This window comes from Pseudonaja textilis, chromosome 12, assembly GCF_049901715.1.
Source record: "Pseudonaja textilis isolate UNSWEBS1 chromosome 12, rPseTex1.2, whole genome shotgun sequence".
In the NCBI taxonomy this organism is placed as follows: Eukaryota; Metazoa; Chordata; class Lepidosauria; order Squamata; family Elapidae; genus Pseudonaja; species Pseudonaja textilis.
In genome coordinates, this window is record NC_142001.1 from 17,073,984 (window position 1) to 17,094,765 (window position 20,782).

The following is a 20,782-nucleotide window of genomic DNA, read 5'->3' on the forward strand; positions in this document are numbered from 1 at the left end:
GTCTGAACGTGCAACTTTCTGTAATATTAAGGTAAGTACTAGAAATAGTCTCGGATATGAAATTATTAGGCACAAGAGCCGCCGCATACCAGCTCTGGTCTATAATAGGATTGCCTCGGTTTTCCTTTCTTTTGAAGGCGGACTTCAAAAGGGCCCTTGGTTAACAAGTTGGCTCTTAAAAATGGATGGTAGATAGAAGAGTGTTGAGGGCGATTAGGAAATGAGAAATGACTCGAATAAGGAGCATTGTGTGATGATCGCATTTCTCCGTGCTATTTTTTTTTTTTTGAAGGGGACAAAGAAAAGAATTTGATAGCCATTGTGCATCGGCAGAAGGGGAACGTGGTTCTCTCTGGCTGCGTTTCACACAATGCCTGCGACTGGCTGGCTAAATTAACCCATTTGATGATTTTCGGGATACAGGTAGTCTTTGACTCATGACCACAATTGACGCCCAAGATTTCTGTTGCTAAGTGAGACATTTGTTAAGTGAAGGATTTAAGAGATTTAGGGTGGTTTTTAAACTGTTCTCGATCAGATTGTTGTCAAGAGAAGAGCTAGAATTCAAAATACTTCCCTTGGGTCTGTTGTAATGCAAGCAGTCCTTGAGTTATGACCATGACTGAGCCCAATTTAGGTTGCTGTCTTCTCTTGGATCTGTTGTAATGCAAGCAATCCTGGAGCAGCATTTACTTGGCAAGGAGTCAGGAAGAGATCTTCACTCTAATGAATTGAACTGATTATCTCCTGTAAACCCCACTTCCCCTTTCATTCCTCTTTATCCTCTGTGGGAGGGGCCATTCACCGTCCACCTGTGCCTTTACTCCTGAGTCAACTCTTGTTCCTTAACTGTTCCCTTCTCCTGGCAGCTCTGTGCATGTGCACACTGGGAACAGGCTCCAGCTGTTCTTCTTCCTCACTGATCTCCAACTCCGAAGGCAGCTGATAACTGCCAGATGGCCCTGGCCCCATCTCTGCCTCCAACGCTGAGCGCTCCTCAGTGCCTTCCCCAGACTCCAGGATGGGCCCGTGTTCCTCCCCAACCTCCTCACTGTCCGAGTCTGCCGCCAGCTCCAATGGCCGCTGGTGAGCCACAACATCGGCCTCCATTTTATTTCCAGCATGTTTCTCTCACCTTGGAATTGAACCAGATGGATTTTCCTGTCAAAAGAGTGATTGTAAGTCCACGACTTTTCTGAAAGCTCCGTTCAGAAACTTGTCCCACCTTCCAAAATCCTATCTGGGTTTTTTTCCCCCAATGTTTGATTTTTTTTTATATCCACCTAAATTCAGGGCAGAGAAGGGCGGTTTTTTTATTTTTCCAGTCCCTTTATTGTCTGAATGGCTGGGATTCAAACCTCCTTCAAGAATCGGCTGCAGATCAGCCAGAAATATACTGGTAAACCAGCATCTGTTCTTTTTCTGTTCCTCCCCCCTTGTGCTAATCCTCCAATTCCCCCCTCCCCAAAATATAACGGAGCGAAAAAGCTCTTCATGCAAATTGCAATCTGCGACCTTCACCCCCAATCTCCTGGACGGCCCCCGGGAGGCAGATGATCCTAGAACATCCCAGACAGCGCAAGCCATCATCCCATCAGCGTTGACTGAGTTGGCTTTTATAATTGCCTTTTTCAAAATAAAAATGGGATAACAGAGCCTAACTCGTCGCAGCTGGGCAATTTCAAAGCTAAGTAGCTGGGAAACGCACTGGAACCCAATCCGTCCTTGGGGGAAAATATAGTATTTTGTTTTGGGTTTTTTTTAAAATGTTTTGTCAGTGTGGCTGGCGGATGATGGCTTGTTTCAAGTTTTTCCATTGCTGGTTTTTTTTGTTTTTGTTTTTGCATTAATGGGGACTTCTGAGGTTTCGGCGATGCTATTTGTGGAAATTCCCCTTAGTCCAGTCTTTAACGGCTCTAAGCGAAGGAGGAAGTTGGAGCGAAACATTGAAAAATGCTGAGTTATTGCTCTGCCTTCAAATAATGTTCGATCAATCAGGTTTAAATAAGCGGTCCCCTTAATGTCAGCTGCCAGTCTAATTATTTGGGTGACGTGCAGTGTGGTCATTTTGACTAAAACAGACTAACAAACCAACATACAAAGAGTTGCGGGGCAGAAGTAAAAGTTGGGGAGAAAGAGAGAGAGAGAGAGGAACCGAGGCATCACACAATTAAACAGAATGCAAGTTGCAAATAGTTAATAGTTAATTCAGTCCTGTTTTACACCAAGGCGTGTAAAATGAAATTAATTAATACACAGAACAAACATTCCATGCAAGTTCAGTGGCGGCATCTGTCAGCCAATTGTTCCAAAATGTTGTGTTATGCCGTGTTGTTTATTCTTATGAGAGACTGAGATTCTGGAGCCCTGGTGGCACGGTGGTTTAAGATGAAGGGTTTCAGTCTGACTCTTCCCACTGCCAGGAGTTCAATCCCTGGCTGGCTCAAGGTGGACTCAGCCTTCCGTCCTTCCGAGGATGGTAAAATGAGAACCCAGATTATTGGGGGCAAGTTGCTGACTCTGTATACCGCTTAGAGAGGGCTGTAAAAGCACTGTGAAGTGGTATATAAGTCTAAGTGGTAATGGTAAGTGGGAAGGAAGGGAGGAAATGGAAGAGGGAGGGAAGGAAAGAAGGGAGGGAGGAAATGGAGGATGGAAGGAAGAGAGGGAGGAAATAAAAGAGGGAGGGAAGGAAGGAAGGAAATGGAGGAGGGAAGAAAGGGAGGGAGGAAATGGAAGAGGGAGGGAAGGAAGGAAGTGAGGAGGGAGGAAATGGAGGATGGAAGGAAGAGAAGGAGGAAATAAAAGAGGGAGGGAAGGAAGGAAGGAAATGGAGGAGGAAGAAAGGGAGGGAGGAAATGGAAGAGGGAGGGAAGGAAGGAAGTGAGGAGGGAGGAAATGGAGGATGGAAGGAAGAGAAGGAGGAAATAAAAGAGGGAGGGAAGGAAGGAAGGAAATGGAGGAGGGAAGAAAGGGAGGGAGGAAATGGAAGAGGGAGGGAAGGAAGGAAGTGAGGGAGGGAGGAAATGGAGGAGGGAAAGAAGGAAGGGAGGGGAGGGAGGGAGGAAGGAAGGAAATGGAAGAGGGAAGGAAGGAAGGCTTATTAGTTGCCTTTGGAGTTGGACATCAGTGAGGCAGAAGAACAGCTGGAGCCTGTTCCCAGTGTGCACATGTGCAAAGCTGCCAGAAGAAGAGAACAGCTAAGGAACAAGGGTCAACTCGGGAGTAAAGCCACAAATGGATGGTGAATAGCCCCTCCCACAGGGAATAAAAGAGGAGCGAAAGGGGAGTGGGGTTTTTGCAGGAGACAGTTAGTTCATTAGGGTGAAGATCTGTTCCTGCATTCTTGCCAAGCATTGTCTGCTACAGTGTGGCATCTGAAAGATATCGGCCTGGCAACTCTCCAAGCCTGATCAAAGGTCTGTAACTGCGAAATGTCTCGAAAGACTGTTTGCTAGGACTTTGCCGGAGAGGAATTCACTTTACCCTAAATAAAAGGGGTTCTGTCCGGACGAGGAATGATTTTGGGAAGCCTAGGTCAGGACAAGTATTTACAATGAGCTCACTTTAAATTCCTACTTCATCTCTGAGGGGGCATTCGAGGGGCTGTCAATGCTTGCTTTTCGTCAGTCAGTGAAAGCTTGCAGATCTTCCGATTGCCATCCACCATCGTGCCGACGACAGTTCCTTCTCGGTGGCACGTTTCCAAGTTCCCTTTCATCTTTTATATTCCGAGCCCAGAATGTGTCTTTCATGGTGGGCAACACCCTTCTAAGGAAGTGCTACTCAAATTAGTCAAAGTGAAGCTTTCGTGAATGGGTTTTTCGTTTTGTTTTGTTTTTTGCTACTTTGGGGGCGGGTGGGTGGGGGTGTTTGACTGCTGAACCTAAGGACCTCAAATTACAGTCTAAAGTTAAATTAAAATCTCAGTGTGAATTGGTGAGCATGTGTCTCTTTATGGTGGCTTTTCAGGGTTACTTGAATTTCTTCATCTTGGAAACAGGTTGGCATACATATTAATGAGACCCAGGTGTTAATGCCATGCTGTTTTATTTTTAATCATAAAACAGTCTTTACATTAAAATCAGTGGAAGCCGCTGCAACTGGGTTTTTCTGAATAATTATGCGGCAATGCTGTAGTTCGGAGGCACGTTGCGTTTTTTCCCTCCCTCCGGAAGAACCGTAGAAGAACCAGTAAATGGATTTGGCAGCTCACCTAAACCAGCTGTGAACCATCTCATGTGGCCGAGAAGTTCACCAACAGGACAATAACAGCTGGAATCTTTCAAGATCATGGACGAGTTCACCCTTTGTGCAAAACAATCCTGTTATTTGTGTCTCTCTGGGGGTTGTGTGTTCACTCCTATACTATAGGTTTATGACACCTTTATAAATCAGTTTATAAATCGTATGGATTTCTAAGAGGTGAATCCACATGAACTTAAAGTTGCCACGGTTGACAAACATCTGTCTACCAGTTGGAGAATTCTAGCTGATGTGTGGAATTTATTTCCCAGCATTCCATCGTGGCTACTTCAAAGAATGCTGGGAGTTGAAGTTTCCAGATCTGGAGGATTGCCTATCATGAAGTGGGCTGACGACCATCATTTAGATAAAGTATGAGCCAATTAACTATGAGCCAACGGTGTGCAGTGGCAGCCAAAAAAAGCCAGTGCAATCCTAAGTTGCATTAACAGAGGGATACAATCAAGATCAAGGGAGGTGGTAATATACTCTATAAAGCCTTAGTAAGACCACACCTAGAGTACTGCATCCAGTTTGGGTCACCACACTATAAAAAAGATGTTGAGACTCTAGATAAGAGTGCAGAGAAGAGCAACCAGGAGGATTAGGGGGCTGGAGACTCAAACATACGATAAACGGTTGCAAGACCTGGGCCTGGCTAGTCTAGGGAAGAGAAGGAGAAGGGGAGACAGGATAGCAGGCTTCCAATACTTGAGGGGCTGCCCCAGAGAGGAGGAAGGGGTCAAGCTATTTTCTAAAGCATCCGAAGGCCAGATAAGGAACAATGGATGAAAGCTGAACAAGAGGAGATGCAACCTGGAGATAAGGAGAAACTTTCTGACCGTGAGAACAACCAACCCATGGAATAGAAGTTGCCTTCAGAAGTGGTAGGAGCTTCATCCCTGGAAGCTTTCGTGAGGAAACTGGACAGCCATCTGTCAAAAATGATGTAGGGTCTTCTGCTTAGGCGAGGGATTAGATTAGGTGACCTACAAGGTCCCTTCCAACCCTGTTGCTCTGTATTTAAGGTTTACCCTTTAAGATGTTCTCCAAAGAGAACATCTTAATGGTCCAGGAAAGAATAACATCTATTCTTCAAAGCCCCTGAGGGTAGGACAAGAAGTAATGGATGGGAAGTTATCAAGGAGAGATGCAATCTGGAATTAATGAGAAATTTCCTCTCGGTGAGAACAATTAATTTGTGGAATGGTTTATGGATGCTCAGGAGAAGACATTGTCCGGAATGGTTCAGGTAGTCCTTGATTTATAACAGTTCATTTAGCGGCCATTTGAAATTCCAACGGCCCTGAAAAAATGTGACTTATGACTGTTTCAGCATCCCCATAACCACACGGTCAAAATTTAGGTACTTTGTAACAGACTCATTTTTATGATGGTTGCAATGTCCTGGGGTCACATGATCCTCTTTTGTGACCTTCTGATAAGCCAAGCCAATGGGGAAACGAGGTTCACTTAACAACCACGTGACTCCTTTAACTCCTGCAGTGATTCACTTAACAAATGTTAAAGGAAATCCAGGAGACACCATACTCAGCATGCATCTCTCTTAAACTCTCTTCCCTGCTGTGCCTGAGGAAGGGAATCAGGACCCTTTCCTCCCCCATAACCCACACAACCCACGTTGCTCCCTTCTCCATTCCTCTCTGCATGCCCTAGGATGAAGAGGGGGGGGACCTGACTCTTCCTCTGAACTCCCTCTCCCTTGTTCTACCTCTCCCCTGCTCTGCCCAGCCGGACTTTGCCCTTCCCCAGTTTCCTCCACAGCCAACGGAGCCACACTCCCTGTCAGCTGTTTGTCCTCCCCCTCAGATTCAAACTCCAACAGAGGCATGACAGTTAATGAGATTTTTTTTCCCCTGCTAAACCCATCGGGCTTGGCCTTTGCCTTTTGTGGGCAGCCATGTGTGCAGAAAACATCTTGCCCTGGGATGTCTGAAGGCGTTTTTGGAATGCTTGATGGTTTTTTGTCACTTGAGTTAAACTGAAAGGTTACCAAAAACAAGGCAACAGCAATTCTACTGTAGAGAAAACCCCCTTGCTTTGCACCACTTCTTTCTGCCTTTATTTATTTCCATCCCCTGCCCCACTTGCCAGTATAATTTTATTTTAAATCGCTTCCCATAATCCAAAGGTGGTATCGGAACGGCAACGGCTGCAGTGAAAGAGATTTCGAAATGGCCTGGGCGAAGGCACGAGACAAAATCAATTTACTCTGCATTTCAATTGGAATTTTATTTCATTTTTGATCAACTCAAAAACATAATATCCGTGCAACGCTTGGTGTCTTTGAAGACAATTCATTCCCTCCCCGCCATCCCCGCAACCACGACACAGAAATGGTTGGTCAGCATCTTTTTTTCTTGATTTTTGCAATCTTGAGAGAGTGGTTGTTTGTCACCTCTGTGGGGGCCAATCAGGCCTGAGCCTGCTTAGCTTCCAAAGGCAATCCTGGTTTGGTTCACACATTATCACCTTCTTTTAATGGCCCCATAATCCCTTGTGAGGTGGAGACTGAGCAACTGAATGGAGCTAGCAGAATGTTTTACTGGCCAGATGCCCTTCCTGTCACCAGAGCAGAGTTTTGTTCGGCAGATATATTCTTATTGTCTTGTTCTCTACCTAGGATCGAACTCATCGCCTCCTGATTGTGAGGCAGGAGCTCCACCTCTAGGCCACCACACCATGCTGGGTTCACACATTATCCTAAATGCAAATAATCCTTCACTTACAATAGTTCATTTAGCGACTGTTCGAAGTTAGAACGGCGCTGAAAAAAATGTTTGACTGATGACCGTGTTCCACACTTATGTCCGTTGCAGCATCCCCATGGTCACATGACCCAAATTCATATGCTTGGCAACTGGCATAAACTGTATTTATGATGGATGTAGTCTCCTGGGCTTATGGGGTCCCCGTTTTGTGACCTTCTAGCAAAAGAGAAGCCATATTCCCTTCCCACCAAAGGCGGTCCCCTATTTCCCTACTTGCATTTTTTACATGCTTTCGAACTGCTAGTTTGGCAGAAGCTGGGACAAGGAACAGGAGCTCACTCCATTTCGCAGCGCTAGGGATTCGAACTGCCGAACCACCGACCTCTCTGATCGACAAGCTCAGCATCTTAGCCACTGACCCACCGTGCCTCTTTATGTACCTACTAGCTTGATTTTTCAGTCTGGGGTTGCCCCTTAGGGAAAGTCTGGGGGAAAAAAAAGGGATCCCTTATGCCTCCTTTTGTAATATTAAATCGTACAGCAGAACGTGCTTTTCCCTCCAGAGGTGAAAAAGGTCACTCGGTGTGTAGTTTCTTAAGGACGAGCACACGTTTTGTTTTGTAGGCATTGTGCGATCCCTGGGTGAGCGGCTTAGAAAGATGAGATAATTAACATTAAATCTTCAATGATTGCCAGAACTGAAAACTCACCTGATTGTTCCGCTCGAGGGAATTCGAGACATTTCAACATATTGTGCATTTGGCTGAGCGGGGAGGGGATAGATTTTGCAGGATCGTTGGAATGTTATTTCTTCCATTGTATTGTTGTTATTGTTGTTGTTAATTAAAAAAGCCCAGAGGAATCTTTAAAATTAAAAGAAAAGAAGGCGTGCAGGGGCTAATGTTATATGCTAGGGGATATTTCTTTGCCTACTGATTATTATTATTATTATTATTATTTTTAAATGAATCCTTTATTTCTGTAATCTTTTGTCGTCCCCCCCGTCCCCACTCCCCAAGGATTTTGCGGCTCGAAGGCCTTGTTCTGCTAGCTCTTGAATTATATATTAGTTCAATAGCAGAAGGATTGATTGACACCTAATAGATAGAATTTGATGGGTGGATTTTCCACGCCCCTCATCAATTGTTGCAATGAATCTATATTTTTTTTAAAGCCCTGGAGATATAAAGACTGAATTTATTTTATTCAGTGTAAAGATATACAGACGACTTACAAACAATGATGGTTAAGGGAGACATTTGGTAATTGAGAGTTGCTCCTGCCATCATCATCATTAAGTGCATCACTGCAGTGGTTAAGTTACTCACCCGGTTGTTATGCGATTCTGGCTGCCCACGTGTCCCTGGAATTGACTCATATTTATGACGGTGACAGTGTCTTATTGTGGTGTTCAACTTTCCATCAGTGTGACAGAATAACAGAGTTGGAAAAGGACCTTGGAGGTCATGTAGTCCAACTCCCCCTCCCTTAAGCTGGCGACCTTTTGTCATTCCAGACAAGTGGCTGTCCAGTCTCTCCTTAAAAGCCTTGGATGATGGACTTCATGACTTCTGAAAGCGAGCCCTTCCACGTGGTGCCACGTTTTTAGTGGTGCAATGGGTTTAACAATTCAGATTGAAGAAGTGCATGTGTGTCCTTTTAACACACATGTGCAATTGAAGAACGCGTTGAAGAACTTGCAAAAACAAAGCTAAAGTCCAAAATACAAGAGAATATTTGTATCTTAAGACTGAACTGTGGAGTCTTTAATTCTCTCTGAGCCTGGTTGTTTGCTTGCAGACGTTTTATTACCTGACCATGTAATATCATCAATATGATTGACTGTGAAGTTTGCTCCTTGTTTATATATCGTAGCCATTGTTGGAGGGATGTGATTTTTCTCCTTAGCATTTCCTGGATAAACTATTGTTTTCTTCTTCAGAAAATGCAGCTGGTGAGTGTGGTTCATTCTTAAAAAGTGAAACTGATAACTATGGTGGAATAAGAGCTGGTGAGCAGACCAACTCTTTAATATTTCCTCTCTCGACAAAGAGAAGATGTAAGATTGCCCACAAGTGCTCCGGACAGCTGTTTCTTGAGAAGAGACTGTTAGGTACCATAGGTTATTGTTTATTATTATTATTATTATTTATTTATTTATTATTATTGTTTATATTATCTTTATGCAACAACTACAGTAATATTCAGCAGTAGGTGGCAGTGTTTACAAGTTTGGATCTATGGTATTTACTCTGTGTTCTTTTGTACTGAGAAGAGTTTCCTGTTTTCCTGTTACAGTCGAGCAATTAAGCAGGAAAGAACATGGTGATTGTATTTTTTATTTGTGGAGCTTTCCAACAGTTATAAATCATCTAATTATACACATAATACATGTACTGTAACATACAAAGCTTATGCAGTGGCTTAACACAAAGTGAGAACTTTGCCCAAGACTCATTTTTTTTATGGGACAAGTTTGAAAGAAAAGATTTTTTTAAAAAAAATCACTGTTGATCCAATAAAGCTAATTGTCCATTTTAGAACATTAGCTTTATTGTCTCAGGAATTTCTTAAAAGGGTGCCAATTTGAAACTGTTCAAATTACTCTCTCAACAGAAGGCTCTGGATAAGAATGTAAAAAATAATGTAGGATTGCCTCGCGCTTTTCTTGATTTGCAGTTTGCGTTTGTGTTAGACAAACATCTTAGTGTTGAGGGTAAACAAGACAAGACGGATAGATAATCCATAAATGCTGCAAGGGAGACGAGAAGACCAACTGTCATGGAACTATTAGAACATCTGATAACGAGACAGCGAATGCGGTAATTAAGTGACTTCGTGTTTTGTGTAATACTGTTAGGTTTCATCTCACTCATCCTAAATAGAATTAATTATGAGTTAATTAAGAAGCCCTCCTGTCTCCCATTCAGAAAAAAAAAAAACCCCACACACAGAGACAGAAACTTAAACCCGCTACCGCTTGACAAGAATGTATTTAGGCGTTCGTGGATCGCCATCAATCTTGGCTCAGTTTAAGGGGAAAATTGATTACAATTCTAATACTTATTGAACACTTATAACAGATGTTTAAATCTTTCCAAGCCAAGCATAATTAAAATCATAAATCCGTGCTTATTTGGATGACAGTACAAGCCAGAAAACCAAGGTGTAAATAACCAGCTGGACTGGGAAGGCTTTTTTCTGCTAACCTGGGTGATTGGGAATTGGTGTCATCATCGCCGTAGGCTGTGGTTTACTCGCTGGGCTTCACCAAATCAATTAGGCACTTAATAGCTTCTTTCACACAACGTGTCAAGCTTGGTTGGGTTTACAAGGGCCCTGATGTCTTGTGTGAACCTCTTCAGTTTAAGAATGATTCAACATGAGGCACCAGTAGAGAAACTCGGTTTCTTCGAGAGAAAAAATAACTGTATGATATGAACCCAACCTCTCTCTGGCTCTGCTTAAATGATACTGTTTAAATAACCCACTGCTTATTTTCATGTATAAGCAGTACATAAAACAAAGTTAGCAACTAGCAGCCATGTTCTGAGCTCTCCAGCCCTCCCTCCCTGCCTTCTTTTCTCCCTCCCTCTCCCTTCTTCCTTCCTCCCTCCCCCCTCTCCCTTCTTTCCTTCTTACCTTCGTTCCTTCATTCCTTCCCTCCCTCCCTCCTTCCTTCCTTCCTTCCTTCCTTCCTTCCTTCCTTCCTTCCTCCCTCTTCCTCCTTCCTCCCTCCCTCCTTCCCTCCTTCCCTCCTTCCCCTCTCCCCTCTCCCTTCTTTCCTTCTTACCTTCGTTCCTTCCCTCCCTCCTCTCCCTCCTCTCCCTCCCTCCCTCCTCTCCCTCCCTCCCTCCCTTCCTTCCTTCCTTCCCTCCTCCCTCCCTCCCTCCCTCCCTCCCTCCCTCCCTTCATGAGGACATGCACCAAAGTAGCCCACCTTATTTTTCAGGCCTTTGACCTGTTAGTAGCCCACATAAGTAGGACTGCGATTGGAAAATACCCTTCAGACCCGGTCAAAAGAACCCAAATTACAATGAAATCCATTTGACGGAATGCATTAAAGCACCTGCTTTCCAGTGATGGCATTCAAAAAATTTTTCCACCGGTTCTGTGGGCCCAGCTTGGTGGGCGTGGTAGGGGAAGGATACTGCAAAATCCCCCTTCCCTCCCCACCCCACTAACCTGCTTTCCAGCTCCGTTCTCCTGTGCAGGGCAACCAAAGAAGACTCAGCCGATCAGCTGGGACTCAAAGGGAGGCAGGGAATAGAAGGGAGAAGGGCCAGTCAGAGGTGGGATTTGCCAGTTCTCTGAACTACTCAAAATTTCCGCTATCAGTTCTCCAGAACCGGCTGAAGACCACCTCTGCTGCTCTGCGTGTGCTAAACACCTTCTCCGTTCTGCCTCATTAAAAGTTACACGTTTGTCTCAACTTTTGCAAGAACCCAAAGCCCCACGGTCTCATCGATCGGCCTGGATTTCATGTCATGCGTCTGAGCACCGTTTATCAGAAGTTTTTTGTTTGTTTTTTTAAAAAAGGCCCAATTAAAAATTTGTGCACATGGTCTAGTCATCCTTGCGTTCTCCCCTGCCCCCCCTCGCCCCTCGAGTCTCTGACCTCGTTTCTCCTGTGCCGAATTTAGAGGCAGGATTAACAAGGAAGGAGGAGGAATGGCAGGAGAATAAATTATAGCATGTTATTGAGGTAGCAGTTAGGACTGACACCGAAAGTGGCATCCTAAAAGAAGAAGAAAGCTTTAGGAGTGGCCTTGGGTGTCAAGAAGAACAAAAGACCTCCGAGAAGAGAACAGGGACGTGAAAAGCAAAAGGTCTCCGTATTCGGGTGAATGTAATGAAGTATGACTTGCTAAAACGGAGATGCTAGGAGGACCTTGGATCAAGATAGTGCAGCATATATTAAGTGAATGTGCAGAGTAGGGCAGAGATCTTCTAGTAACCATATATAATACATATATATTTTCAAGCTGAAGGAGTATCTTAATTGAGGATCAAAAATTGACACGTCGGCATTGCCGGGGGTAAAATTGAGGCTGTGTTTATACAGCAAACAGGAAGGGCATTGTTGTGGGAAAATGTTATACCAGAGTCCCAAAGGTGCTGTGATGACCCGGGTCTTGGCACGAAGGCAACACAGTCAGATAATCAGTAGGAGTCCCTTTATCAGCTCCAACTTTGCCCCCAATGTCCAGGTTACCTTCTGGCTGGAGAAAAACTCTCCTAGGACCAGCCAGTGGCTGCAGAGAATCAAGTCCGAAATGTGGTCAACAAAAACTGTAAGTCCAATCAAGGCAAAATGAGGTAATTAGACTGGCAGGGCAAGAGAAGGAATTCCAGATGTGAAGGATCGGCAATAACTCAACATGGTTGGGATGATGCCAGCAACACAGATAAGCAAAGTCAACACAAGATAAACTCACGTTTGTTCCCAGCAGACACCGCAGTCAGCATGCATCTCCTTTAAACTCTCTTCCCAGCTGTGGCTAGTGAAGGGAATCAGGGCCCTTTCCTCCCCCGTAAGCCATGCAACCCACGTTGTTCCCTTCTCCGTTCCTCCCTGCATGCCCTAGGATGAAGAGGGGGTGGTCCTGGGTCTTCCTCTGAATTCCCTCTCCTTTGTTCTCCCTCTTCCCTGCTCTGCCCAGCCGGACTTTGCCCTTCCCCAGCCTCCTCCGCAGCCAACAGAGTTTTGTTCATTGGTGACAGGAAGGATAATCCTTTGTCCTTCCTGTCACCAATCCATTCAGGTTGCGCTGAACATTTTTAGGGAGTAGAGCGCAGTGCTTAAACCTTGAAAGGGAAAAATCTGAGGTGGCGTTCTCACTGTTCCTTTCTCACAAGTTTCATAAAAACTCAGCGTTGGAAAAATTCCATAAGGTATCAGCAGAGGAGTGCTTGATTCAAAGAATAATAAATAGAGCATTATTCCTCTGATTGCAAGACACAGGAGCAATTTCTTTAAATAAAATAAAATAAAAATAGAGGGAGGAAAAAGGCAGTTCTTGCTGTACTTTTGCTTTTGTGGGATTTGGCACTGTGTCTTTAGCCGAGGACTCCGATTCTGGCACCTCTGAACACCGCAGGCAAATAGCTTTGTAAAGCCGTAAGCCTAAAGTCTCTCACTAGGGTACAATCCCCAGTGAGAACATAGGCTGACATGATTGGGTGAGATAATCCGACATGGTTCTAACATGGTTTTGTTTATTGGCTCAAAGAGCTGGTTGTCCATCGCTTTGCAAGAAATACATCGCACTTCCATGTTTCAAATGAATATATCACCTGTTTCTACATCTTTGTCTTTGGCAAGAAATCCGGTGTTGAATTTAGATGTTACGATGCCTTTATAGAAGTCATCAATGTTGGATGACAAGGTGCCTCTCTGCATCTTGATGGAAATTTCTTGTTGCTGCACCGGTAAGAATAAAAGCCGTTTCTTTCATGCCGCTGAAAAACAGAGTGGATATCAAAAGAGACACAAGTGTCTTTTAAGCGTATACAAAATGACGCAGAGAATTATTTGAATGTTAATATCCACCCAACATCCCTTTGTTATATTTGGGGCAAGCTGGAAAAGAGAGAAAAAAAGGTCGCGTTAAGGTCGGCTTTTGATACAGACAATTTCCGCTGCTGGATAAGTTCCATCTGAGGGGATTTCCTTATGTTTTAGTCAACCGTATCATAATCTTAAATGATTTGAAAGCCAGCTAGATCTGGATTAGAGAAATGCTTCAAACCACAGCATACAGAAAGACACAAAGGTTATGTGGCAATAATGAAGGAATTCAGGAGAAACTTCCTAACAGCGAGGACAATTAACCAGTGGAACTGCTTGCCACCAGAAATCATAGGTGCTCCATCACTGGAGGTTTTTAAGAAGAGACTAGGCAGCCTATTATCTGAAATAGTATAGGTTTTCCTGCTTGAGAAGGGGGCTGGACTAGAAGACCTCCAAGGTCCCTTCCTGCTTCTATTCTATTCTATTCTATTCTATTCCATTCCATTCCATTCCATTCCACTCCACTCCACTCCACTCCACTCCACTCTTTCTTTTCCAATAACCTATTCTACCCTACCCTACCCTACCCTACCCTACCCTACCCTACCCTACCCAACCCAACCCAACCCTACCCTACCCTACCCAACCCTACCCTACCCAACCCAACCCAACCCAACCCTACCCTACCCTACCCTACCCTACCCAACCCTACCAACCCTACCCAACCCAACCCTACCCTACCCTACCCAACCCAACCCTACCCTACCCAACCCAACCCAACCCTACCCTACCCTACCCTACCCAACCCAACCCTACCCTATAGAAAAGCAATTTAACCACCAAAGGAAGCCAGGAATGTGTGTGTGTGTGTGTGTGTGTGTGTGTGTGTGTGTGTGATTCACATCGATCTCTTTGAATAGTTCACTTCACAAGTGCCTTACTTTGGGTTCTGTTGTGGTCGTAAGCCAAGGACGACTCGTGGACTGCTTTCATGACAAAAGGCTTGCTTTTCTCAAGTGCCCCTTAGCATGTCTTCCTCCTTCTACCAAAGGATAAATCAATACTAGCAAATTGACATCTAAATTCAGCACAATATCTCTGCCAATAACTCTCTGGCCTTAATGCTGGCCCCATGGCAGGGCTGAGTTCCTTCAGGATAGCCAGATGATCCAAACTTGATTGTCAAACCCTGCAAGCTTTTTTGAAAGTTGCTATGGACCAATGGCTATTTTATTACCCTGCCTGCCTCGTGCGAAGCTCTTTTAATTGCCCTGGGCAAGAGACGCTTGAACACTGGAGTTTTCAAAGCTCTTTCGACCTGCTGTTTTTAATTTTTATCTCTCTTAATTGCATTGTGTGCTTTTTTAAAACTTCAGCTTCTGAAGCCCGAGCTCTCCAGGTAAATTTTACAAGAAACAAAATAAATATCCAGTTGAGTTAATTTTTTGCCCAGGTTTGTTAGTAACTCTCTATGAGCCTCTTGGCTTTGAGAAGGATGATATTAGAAGCTTCGTTTTTCGTTCCTCAAATTCTTCGGGTTGTCCTGGAAAAAGCTAACAAGGGGTGGGGAAGTGAGTAGAGGAGTAGCAACACTGGGCTGAGTTTAATCAGCCTGTTAAGCTATAATTTACACATTATAGTAGCTGGGTTCACGCTGTTGTGGTTTGCTGGAAGCCTGCACAGACGGCAGCGGAATCAGGCAGTGGGGACGAATGGGGACCAGTCTGGGAGTCTGGGGAGGACTAAGATGAGGGTCCTGTGTCCAGTGCAGAGATGGAGCCAGGACCATCTGGGGGTGGGGTGCTGACTCCAGAGCCACTGGAGTCTGGCAGCAGTAAGGCAGAGGAACAAGGGGAGCCTGGTCCCAGTGCGTGTGTGCGCAGAGCTGCTAGAAGGCAAGAGCAGCTGAGACAAAAGGGGCAACTCGGGAGTAAGGCTGGGAGGTGATTGCTCCTCCCATAATGTATAAAGGACAGGCAAAGGTGGAGAAACCTTTGCAGAAAGCAAAGTCGTTCTCTCTGTTCCGATTAATCCTTGAAGCTCTGTGTGGACTTTGTACTTCAGTTGGGGTTTGTTTGTTTTTTTCAGTTCATTTGGCATGTTAGTTGTTGGCAGCAATTCAAAGGAGAGAAAGGTGGGTGCTTATCTCGAGCGACTGTTTGGGACTTCACTACGGGCTGGGAATGAACATAATTCCCAGCGTTGAAATAAAACAAGAGTTATTTTGACTAAGTGTGTGCTTAATTAAGGTCTTGGGAAGCCTTGGTCAGAACGCACACAAAGCACTAAGATGAAAGGCAGTAGGATACACTGACTATCTCACACTGAAGTAACTCTCCTTAACCATGGCTAATTGGATGAAGCACAATTGGCGGGAATCAGTGGGTTGCACAACACAGGGTTTACAAGCAACGATGGGTGGAACTGCATCACGCACACCTTGTCCTAAACTATAATTTGTATTTAAAAGCGCTTGTGATTTGCACTCTGGAAGTCGCCCGAAATCCAACCTTATCAAATCGGTGTGACGGTGAGCCACAGCTGGTGTTTAGATGACACAGCCTGGCTGCCACTCTCTTATAACTTATTACCCTTAGCATTGCTCAGGGAGCTTGTACAACTGAAGACAAATTCCTTGTGTGTCCAATCACACTTGGCTAATAAAGAATTCCATTCTAAACAATCGTCCCACATCTCATCAAATTAGGAGTGGCCAAGATGTCTTGGATGGATTGCCAGGGTCACAAAGATGGCTGGCAGCTTGCTCCCTAAAAAAAAAAAAAGAGAGAGAGAGAGAACACATCTGTTTTTTTTTTCTACTTCTGTTGAGAGTTCTACTCAAGCTTGCGTTCCTAGAGCGACCCTGTTTTGTGAGGCCTCTCTAGGACTTTATATTATAAATAAGAGTCCGTCACCAAGCGACTGAATTTTGATCACGTAACTGTGGAGAGGCTGCGACTGTCGTAGGTGGGAAAAATGGTCATATGTCATTTTTTACTTCCAACGATCAAATTGTAACTTCCAACGGTCGCTAAATGAACTTGTGGCAAGTCAAAGATTGCCTGCATTAAAAATGGGCTGTTCTGTTGTTTTTTTCCCCCCTGTTCAATCTAGCTCTCAAGTTTTGAGTTGGTTCGTTCGTTGCATGCAAGAGATGTTTCCTGAGACCGCAGGAATAAAATCACGGGAATGTGTTTTTTTTATGAATCATAATATTGATGATTGCTTACCGTGTTTCCCCCAAAATAAGGCCCCACTTTATTGTCAACTCATAAAACATTGCAACTCTTATCTTTAAAAGATTGTAACTAAACTACCAGAGCTTTTGCCCGCCAATATATTTAATTGGAGAACGTGATTGATGACATCCAGCCCATGAAGGTGCTCAAATAGAGAACCTGGTTTATGAGACACCCAGGGGGGCGGGGGGGGGAAACAGGGTCACAGGTGACTAAATTATGTATGCCAGAGTTGGCTTCATACAGGGCAGTGCAAGTATGTCACCTCTAATAAATCCTTGGAAGTTTTTTGAAGTTTGGCTCAAGAATCATGATTTAATTAGGAGGATTGCTGGAATCCTGACACTTACATTTTTTTTTGCCACCAAAAAAAAGGCACCAGGTCTTATTTTCAGGGGATATCATCCACTGACTAACCTCACTTGGCCACATCGCCCCCGGCTTCCTTTTTGCTGTCTGAGGCCTTCAGAAACTTCTTCTGCAGCGGGCAAGATTTTCCTGAAAGTCTCTGCTGCTGATAACAGAGCTCTGGATCAATCCAGAGCTTTGCTATCAGCTCCAGAGGCCTTCAGGAAAGCCTTGCCAGCCTTGCTAGTTGCAGAAGAAATGGGTTAGCAAGGCAGATGTTGGAGTGTGCAAGGCCTGGCTACAACCATCCAAAGGTAAGAAATAGGGTAGCTCCACAACCCCCCATCTCCAACCTAGCTTAATTTTTACCCATCCACTCTGGAGTGGGTTGGGTTCTTAATTAGGCCTTATTTTGGGGGTAGGGCTTAAATTAGGCACATGTGTAAAAATCCAGCTAGGACTTACTTTCAGGGTAGGTCATAGTTTTGGGAAAACAGGTATTGGTAACCTATGACTATCACTCAGTGTTGTATCTTATGATTCTTGATGAATGTATTTTATTTTTTCTTTTATGTTCAGAGAGAACATATGCACCAAAGACAAATTCCTTTTGCGTCCAATCACACTTGGCCAATAAACAATAATAAATCTAGGTTGTTGTTTTTTTTTTAAAAAAAAGTCTTCCAGCTTGACTTTGAGTGATAGGTCCACCTGTTCACGAAGATATTTTTTGGGCTAGCAAACAACAGCGAGCGTGACAACATAAGCATATGATCCCCCCTAATCCATAATCCATAAGCAATGTGCACAGCAGCGAGATCCTAGCATCATAAATACGATTTTGAAACTTGATGCGTTATGCAAAGAGATGTGCTGGTTCATTGCCAAGGTAAACAAAGCAGCATACTAGTCCCCTGTTTTCAGTCCCCTCTGATAAAAATAAAATAAAATCCATAGAAAATTTCACAGAGGATGATGCCCGCAACTCATCTCACGTGTAGGATTTGCTACTCCTCCAGAGTCAACAACTGGTGTGAAATTCGGGGCGGGCTGTTGGACACTCAGCTTTTGTTGAAGGAGCAGGTGGCAGCTGTGGCTGGAGGGGGATAAACCTTTGCACAAATCCATTTTGGGTATCAGTTGCACTTTTTCCCTGGATCAGGAGCCCCTGTTCACAATTCCTCATGCCTTACTCACCGCTTGTGTTGGCTGTGGCGTTGTGTTCTAAATGAGGTGGAAAACAGTCTACAAAGGGAAGAAATGCAGTCCAAATCCAAAGTACAGATAAATTAGAAATAAGAAAAACCAACACAAACCACGCTGAAGTAATTAACACAACAGGCCAGGATGATAAATTGCAGACTTCCAAAAGATTAACAAAGCACACACAGTTGGGAGGATGCCAAAACCCAGATAAGCCTCGACAAAGATAATGCACGCTTTGCTTCCAGCAAGGTGCTGTGTGCAAACGCCCTTCTTATATCCTGTTCTCCCAGCTGCAACTAATGAAAGGGATCAAGGCCCTTTTCTCTCCCATAAGCCATGTTGCTCCCTTCTCCGTTCCTCCCTGCGTGCCCTAGGATGCAGAGGGGGTGGCCCTGGGTCTTCCTCTGAAGACCCAGCCGGCCTGTGCCCTCCCGTCATTTCTTCCACAGCCACCGGAGCCACACTGCCACTCCCTGTCAGCTGCTCAATCTCCCCCTCAGAATCAGACTCCAACAAGGGCACGACACTGCTACGGTTCTAGGTAATGATTTAATAAACCATAATTTTCCTGAATTAAAATTGGCTCGGCGGCTAAGATGCTGAGCTTGTTGATCAGAAAGGTTGGCAGTTCAGCAGTTTGAATCCCTAGCGCTGCATAACGGAGTGAGCTTCCGTTCCTTGTCCCAGCTTCTACCAACCTAGCAGTTGGAAAGCATGTAAAAAAATGCAAGTAGAAAAATAGGGACCCCTTTGGTGGGAAGGGAACAGCGTTCCGTGCGCCTTCGGTGTTTAGTCCTGCCGGCCACATGACCATGGAGACGTCTTCGGACATTGCTGGCTCTTCGGCTTTGTAACGAAGAGGAGTACTGCCCCCTAGAGGTGGAAATGACTAGCACGTATGTGTGAGGGGAACCTTTCCCTTTAATTTCCCTGAGCCAGCCACGATTCCGTGCAGCATAGGGGACTCCGGCGCCAAACTAACACAATGTGTTAACCTTGCCTTCCTTTGAAACAACGATTCCTCGTTTAGGTCCCTGTGAGATTTGGTTACCTTGTACAACTGGAGCCGTCTTCCTTTGGAGGAAATTAAATGAATCTCGGTGTCACTTTCGTGTAGGTACCATCTGGTGGAGTTCAGGTGAGTCCTGCTGTCTCCCTGGTCTGCCTTTCAAGTCCTGGCTTATGCAGAGGTGGTCTTTGAAAGCATTTGCCAGGAAATTTAAAAAAAAAAAAAAAAAGGCACGATGAAAGATTTCGACCAGAATAGAGCTGGAAGGGACCTTGGAGATCTTCTAGCCAACCCCCCTGCTCAAGCAGGAGACCCTATACCAGCGGTGGGTAACCTTTTTGGGCTCCTGTGCCAAAGATTGCACGCGCACCAGCACACACTCACATGCCAGCACCCAGAATGCAATGCGCTCCCCCCTCCCCTGCGCATGGGCACGCAATTCCACCCTCCCGCCACCTCCTCACCTTCACTGTGCCTCACAGCTGATTTTTCAGCTGGTTTGAAGCCTTTTTTGGCCTCCTAGAGGCTTGGAAAAAGCCTCTGCAAGGCTTTTCAGGCCAACTAATAGGCCCGTTTTGTCACTTCTGGTATTACAGGTATTATGGAATAAGGAATATTGTAACTTCGAACGCACGCTAATCGGCATACATTAAGGTGGAATATCGTTGCATACAGCTCTCAAAGGGTCAGCACCTCCAATATACACTACATAATATAACAGAATACATCAATAAATACAGATAAATACAGAATTATACAAATAGCCACATATATTAGATGTATATGGAGAAAAGATGAATGAAGTTATGTTCATAAGTGTGAGGGCTAAACTTCCAAGATGAGGCTGAGGGATTTGAAAAAGATTGAATTAACAATTTTGCAAAGCCTATAGGAACCTCCCTGGGGCTTTGCTTTCGCTTCCCAAACTCAAATGCAATTTCCCCCCAGAAAAGAACAAAATTAAATCCTCACCCAAGGGCTGCAAAAAGAGAGAGAGAGAGAGAGAGAGAGAGAGAGAAACTAGCATGCCTTTCCCTGCCATGTTTTGATTGTCCAACACCTTTTTTTATTTTATTTTGTTTTTGTTTTTTAGGGTGTCCTTATTGGTTTTATAATAAAAGAGCCTGCAAAAATGGTTTTATTTATAGTCAAGCCATCTGTGGGATTTCATGAGCTGTCCAGGATCTGGTGAGCCGGGGCAAGATAGCATTTGGGTATGTAGCAGATAGATTTTAAAAAATGGGTGAGAAATAAATATTTTCTTTCTTTTTAACTTCGCTCAAGGTGGTGTAGAGATTCTCAGTCATTCAGGTCATAGTTGTCCCAAAGGTGGTTTTTCAGGAGGCAACTGGACTTTCTTATTTTTTTTTCTTCTGAAGATGTTTCGCTTCTCATCCAAGAAGCTTCTTCAGCTCCGACAGGATAGTGGGGAAGGGAAGGATTTGTACTCCTTGCAGACAGCTGGTCATTTGCCTCCTTTTAGAGGGTC